Raw genomic sequence first — 6,000 nt, forward strand, 5'->3', positions numbered from 1 at the left:
ATTGTGGAAAGGGGATGGGAGGGGCTCAGCAAAACAACAATTAACAGACACAAGAATGTAAGCTTCTTTGTTGAAAATGAAGTATATAGTAATATCCCTGATTCGATGATCGCACACTGCATACATGCTTTGAAAAGCCATATCGTATGCCATAAAGATTTATGACAATTAAATGTAAATTAGAAAATATAAAACAAAAACAATTTTAAGTTCATTTATTACTCCAGAGAAGGAGAGAGAGAGAAAAAACACCCTCAACAAAGTCTCATGCCCAGATTCCCTCTCTGCAGCTTTCTCTGCCTGCCAGGATCATGGGCGTGAGCGCTGGTGTGTACAGGTCCACAGGAAACCAAACCCATGACCTTTCGTATGATCTGGTATTGCTTGAACGGTGCGTTACCACTGTGCCAGAGATGGCCGCTGGCTTAGCTCTCAAGCAGGACTCTGTGCATTATGTTTTATGCAGAATATTAGGCTCTGTATTAGTACAAGGTAGTATTTTTGGGGGAGAGAGGGAGGTTTTTTGCCATAGGGTGCGTGCCCTCGCCAGAAAGACAGAGAGACAGAGAGATAGGAAGCGAGAAATCACCCCCCAGGGGGATGGGCACACCACCAATCCCTAATATCCCTGATTCGATGATCGCACACTGCATACATGCTTTGAAAAGCCATATCGTATGCCATAAAGATTTATGACAATTAAATGTAAATTAGAAAATATAAAACAAAAACAATTTTAAGTTCATTTATTACTCCAGAGAAGGAGAGAGAGAGAAAAAACACCCTCAACAAAGTCTCATGCCCAGATTCCCTCTCTGCAGCTTTCTCTGCCTGCCAGGATCATGGGCGTGAGCGCTGGTGTGTACAGGTCCACAGGAAACCAAACCCATGACCTTTCGTATGATCTGGTATTGCTTGAACGGTGCGTTACCACTGTGCCAGAGATGGCCGCTGGCTTAGCTCTCAAGCAGGACTCTGTGCATTATGTTTTATGCAGAATATTAGGCTCTGTATTAGTACAAGGTAGTATTTTTGGGGGAGAGAGGGAGGTTTTTTGCCATAGGGTGCGTGCCCTCGCCAGAAAGACAGAGAGACAGAGAGATAGGAAGCGAGAAATCACCCCCCAGGGGGATGGCCACACCACAATCCCTTCTCCTCCATTCTCCTCTTAGGATCTCGGGCACGCACGCACACGCAACCGGCGTGAGTTTAAGCCACTGGGTCCGGGACTCGAACTGTGGTCAACTACATAGGAGTCCATTGACATAGCCATTATGCTAATTGCTGATCCCAGTATTAGGTAGTATTTGAAGACAGGTTTCATTGACCTATTTCATAAAACTCTTTAAAAGTTACTTATTATTTAATCTTTAGTCATTTGCACTATCAGGCTTGGTTTTCATTACAAGTCTATCTTCCTGTAGAGTTGTTCTATCTATGGCTCATCAGTCCTGCTCTCATAGCTCCCTCTGGGTTCGGAGGGCTTCTCATAAATTAGTCTACAGCAATTCAGATGCAGTAGAGAGAGCCAGCCTCACTGAGGCACAGGCCCACTCTTCTGCATGGGGTTGCTTAGAAATTGCCTGAAATGGTCAGCTCGCAGCAGCCCCTGTCCAGCTTTTCCCAGATGGATGTTCTGGAGATCTTGAAGAAGACAGAACATGCCACTCCAAAATATGCCAGAGGATTATTTTGGGCTATAGGCAATGAAGAAATAACAGGTGCAGGAAAAATGCTTTGCCCTTCCCTTATCTGCCTAAAAGTAGGACATAACTTCTCCTTTGCAGAAGATACCCCTCAGTACTAGAAAGAAGACACCAGTTCTTAATTCTGGTGATGAGGAATCATATTGAAATGAGTCTGAATAGATATTCCTTTTTAACATAACTATTGGGACCAGCCCTGTGGTCTAGTGGTTAAGGGAGCCAGCTCCCATATGACTATCCGCTTGGTTCAAATCCCAGCCCTGCTGGCTTGAAAAACATGCTGGGTGTGTGTGCATGCATGCCCCCAAATCCCCCCAAAAATGGAGAAATGGAGGAGAAGGGATTGCAGGGTGACCCCACTCGACCGTAGGGTGCTTTTCCCCCTCTTACTTTTTCTGTTTCTGTTCCTCACTGGGAAACTCATGAGAGCTCTGAAACATTAAAAATAAAGATCTTACGTTCCATTAGTTTCTCCTACATATTTTCAAGACACTTTCCTGTGCTTTATTGTTCCTACAAATCGAAATCCTCTTTTCTTGGTCTGGTTACTTCTCCATAATTGATCACTTTTTGTTAAAATAGTATGTAAGCCCCCAGGTCTAATCACTTCCTCCTCTTCTTCTTCTTCTTCTTCTTCTTTTTTTTTTTTTTTTTTTTTTTTTTTTTTTTAAGGGCCAATTGGTCTTGCTAAAGGGCACATGTGCTCCACGAAGAGAGATGAAAAGAGACAGGGAGAAAAAATTTAAAAAGCACTGCCCAGGGAGGATGGCCATTCAGCAATCCCATCTTCTCCATTCTCCTCTTGGGATTTTGGAATATATGCACATGCACCTGGTGTGTTTTTCAAGCTGCTGTATCCAGGACTCAAACCACATAGTCATCCAAGTGTGATACAGCTGCCTTAACCTCCACATCCCTGGCTGGCCCCTAACCACGTTTTTGAGTTGTCACTTTTTGGTGATACTCTTGCACATGTAAAAATATAAACATCAATAAAAACTGTATTCCTTGTCTTCTGTTCATCTTTTTTAATCAGTTTTGTTTTCAGGTCCCCAGACCCAGAACATGAAAGAGGAGGGGATACATTGTTCCTCCTTGAGAATCCTCCATGCGGAGTGGATTAGCAGAGGGCTGGTCAGCACGCCACCCTCCAGGAGAGCAGCTTGCAGTTGGTTTGGCTTTTGACTGCTCCTACCTCCTCCGATTCGGCAGCCTCAGCTCTACCTCCAACAAATGGCAGAAGACGAACCGGCCACACACAACCCGGTGCACACTGTGCCCGGCCTCATCTTGATTTTCAAGTGGCTTTATGTGCCTGTGAAATGTTAATCCTCTAGGGTGAAATCCAAGCTGCCTTATCCTCCTAGCTGCCAGGGCCAGTGGTGATGGTGAGCAACGAGGCAAGAAATTTCTCCTCCTAAAGTACAAGGGCCTATTCAGCCAACTTGCAGTCACAGTACAAAAAGCTATTCTTATACCAGATCAGCAGAGGAGACTGGGCCAAGTGCAAAGATAATTTTAGATTGACGTTCTGTTTCCTGTGGAAACCCAAGGGAAGACTACTGATAGGACAGAGCAAGTACCCTCAAAGGTGCAGTGCTCTTACACTGGAGTTCTGATTCAGCAGGTTTGTGGTGGGGCCTGGGACTCCTCCTTTTTTTAATGTTTATTTTTTTAAGAGGAATTTTTGCTATAGGGTGCACACAGTTCACCAGACAGACAGAGAGAGACAGAAAGTGAGAAATCACCTCCGGGGGGTGGGGGTGGGCATGCCACGATCCTCTCTCCTCCATTCTCCTCTTGGGATTTTGGGCATGCACGCACATGCACCTGGTGTGAGTTTAAGTCACCGGGTCTGGGACTCGAACTGTGGTCAACTACGTGGGAGTCCAGTGATGCAAACTTTACGCCATCTGCTGGTCCCAGGACTCCTCCTTTAATGAACACTCACTCCCTGGGGTTATGATGCAGCTTGTTGGAGGGCAGCCTCCATGAGAAAGCAAGCCACCAGGTCTGGGACTCAAACTGTGGTTGGCCATGTGGGACTGTCCAGAGCCTTAACCACCATTCCACCTGCTGGCCCCTTAAGAAGAACTTTTTAAATTTTTCAGTTGATACTGACATGAACAGCTGCTTAGAAATTATTTTTTATGGGGACCAGCAGGTGGCATGGTGGTTAAGGCACTGGACGCTCCCACATGGCCGACCACGGTTTGAGTCCCAGACCTGGTATTTGCTTTCTCACTTTCTCTCGTTCTCTCTCTCTGGTCAAATTAAAAACAAATGAATGAATAAATAAAGTTAAATAATTCTTTTAAAAAAAGCCCTATTTTTAAAAGAATTATTTTATTTAACTTTATTTATTTATTTTAATTTGACCAGGGAGAGACAGAGTGAGCGAGAGAGAGAGAGTGAGAAAGCAAGCTGCCAGGTCTGGGACTCAAACCGCGGTCGGCCATGTGGGAGTCCAGTGTCCTTATCCACCATGCCACCTGCCAGCCCAGAAACTGTTTTTTATGATACATGCTACTGGTAACACGTCTTTTTTTCTTTGGTTGCCATAGAGCACACGAGCTTGCCAGAGAGGGAGGGGGAGAGAGAGAGAGACAGAGAGAAGACTCCCAGTGGGCCTGGCCATGCTGCAGCCCCTTCTTTATTTCCCCATCCTTCTGGGATTTTGGACACACACGTATGTGCCCAGTGCACTTCCCAAGCACTGTGGCCAGGATTTGAACTACAGCTGGCCATGTGGGATTTGGCTCCCCTCACCACTAGGGTCCAGGCCAGCCCAAGTATCACTAATTCATTACAATATATGTCTTGTGTCTGAATGTTCCAGAGTATGTCAAGACACCAAACACCTTAAAGAGAAGTGGACATAAAATATTAATTAAACATCTGTAACACGCTGTCTGCAGGCTTTCATTTAACCCTCCTCGTGCCCCAAGTGGTAGACGATGTCATGTCCATTTATTATAGATGAGGAACTGAGGAGGAGACGCAGAGAGACAAGTCATTTGTCTGAGATCACGCAGCCGCTATGAGACCGAGCTGGGCTTGTACACATGTCTGACTGCAGAGGTTGCCGTGCTACCCACCCACAGCACAGGGCTATGCAGCAGGCATGTGTTCAATGAATGTATAAATCATGTAAAAATGTTCTGAAATGCGGGCATGTAACTATTGATCAGATATTCAGGAAATCCACAGTGTCTCTGTTCCTTGTTGTGCCTGGACTACTTCTGGGGCTATGCCTCACTCACTGCAAGAAGAAACTATTGGTCATACAAATGTAGGTTCAGTAATGGCTTCACAGGAGTAGAAGTTTGATTTTGACTTTCTTTTTTTTTTTTTAAAGAATTATTTAATTTTATTTTTATTTATTCATTTTATTTATTTATTTTAATTTGACCAGACAGGGGTAGATTGAGAGAAAGAGAGAGAATATAAGAAAGTAAGCTGCTAGATCCGGGACTTGAACCGTGGTCAGCCATGTGGAAATCCAGTGTCCTTAACTACCATGCCACCTGCTGGCCCCATTTCAGCTCTCTTTACAGTAGATGACCAAATGTAGTGAATACGTATATTATAATTTTTAAAATTTATAGTAGAGAATGTGCATACATGAGAGACAGAGAGACAGAGAAAGGGGAAGTGAGAAATCACCCCTAGGAAGATGGCCACACTGTAATCCCTTCTTCGCAACTCTCCTCTCAGGCTTTTCAGCACGTATGGATATGTCCCTGGTGTTATTATTATTATTTTTTAAAGGTTTTTGCCACAAGGCATGTGAGCCTGCCAGAGAGAGAGAGACGGAAAGAAGGAAAGTGAGAAATCACCGGCCAGGGGTGATAGCATGTTGCAATTCCTTCTCTTCCACTCTTCCCTTGGGATTTTGGGTAGTTGTCCACATGTGCTGGCATGATTTTCAAGCTGCTGGGTCCAGGACTTGAAACGCAGTGGACCTTGTGGGGATCTGGTACCTTAACCACCACACCACCTGCTAGCTCCAGCATGTTTAATATTTAAAAGTAGCCAAGAAAGCAGCCGAGACTAAGTTTTGTTGTTGTTGTTTTGGAGAGTTTTTGCTATAGGGTGTGTGTGCTCACCAGAAAGACAGAGACAGAGACAGAGACAGAAAGCAAGAAATCACCCACTGGGGGGATGGCCACACCGCAATCCCTTCTCCTCCATTCTCCTCTTAGGATCTTGGGCACGCATGCACACGTACCCAGCATGAATTTAAGCCACCGGGTCTGGGACTCAAACTGTGGTTGATTACATGTGAGACCAG

General features: G+C 44.9%; 1 pseudogene; it reads left to right on the top strand.

The window, feature by feature from the left end:
* LOC102480969 (myosin regulatory light polypeptide 9-like) overlaps positions 1–6,000 on the top strand; it is a 30,264-nt pseudogene that overhangs the window by 23,049 nt on the left and 1,215 nt on the right.

This window comes from Tupaia chinensis, unplaced genomic scaffold, assembly GCF_000334495.1.
Source record: "Tupaia chinensis unplaced genomic scaffold, TupChi_1.0 Scaffold143814_1, whole genome shotgun sequence".
Taxonomy (NCBI): domain Eukaryota; kingdom Metazoa; phylum Chordata; class Mammalia; order Scandentia; family Tupaiidae; genus Tupaia; species Tupaia belangeri.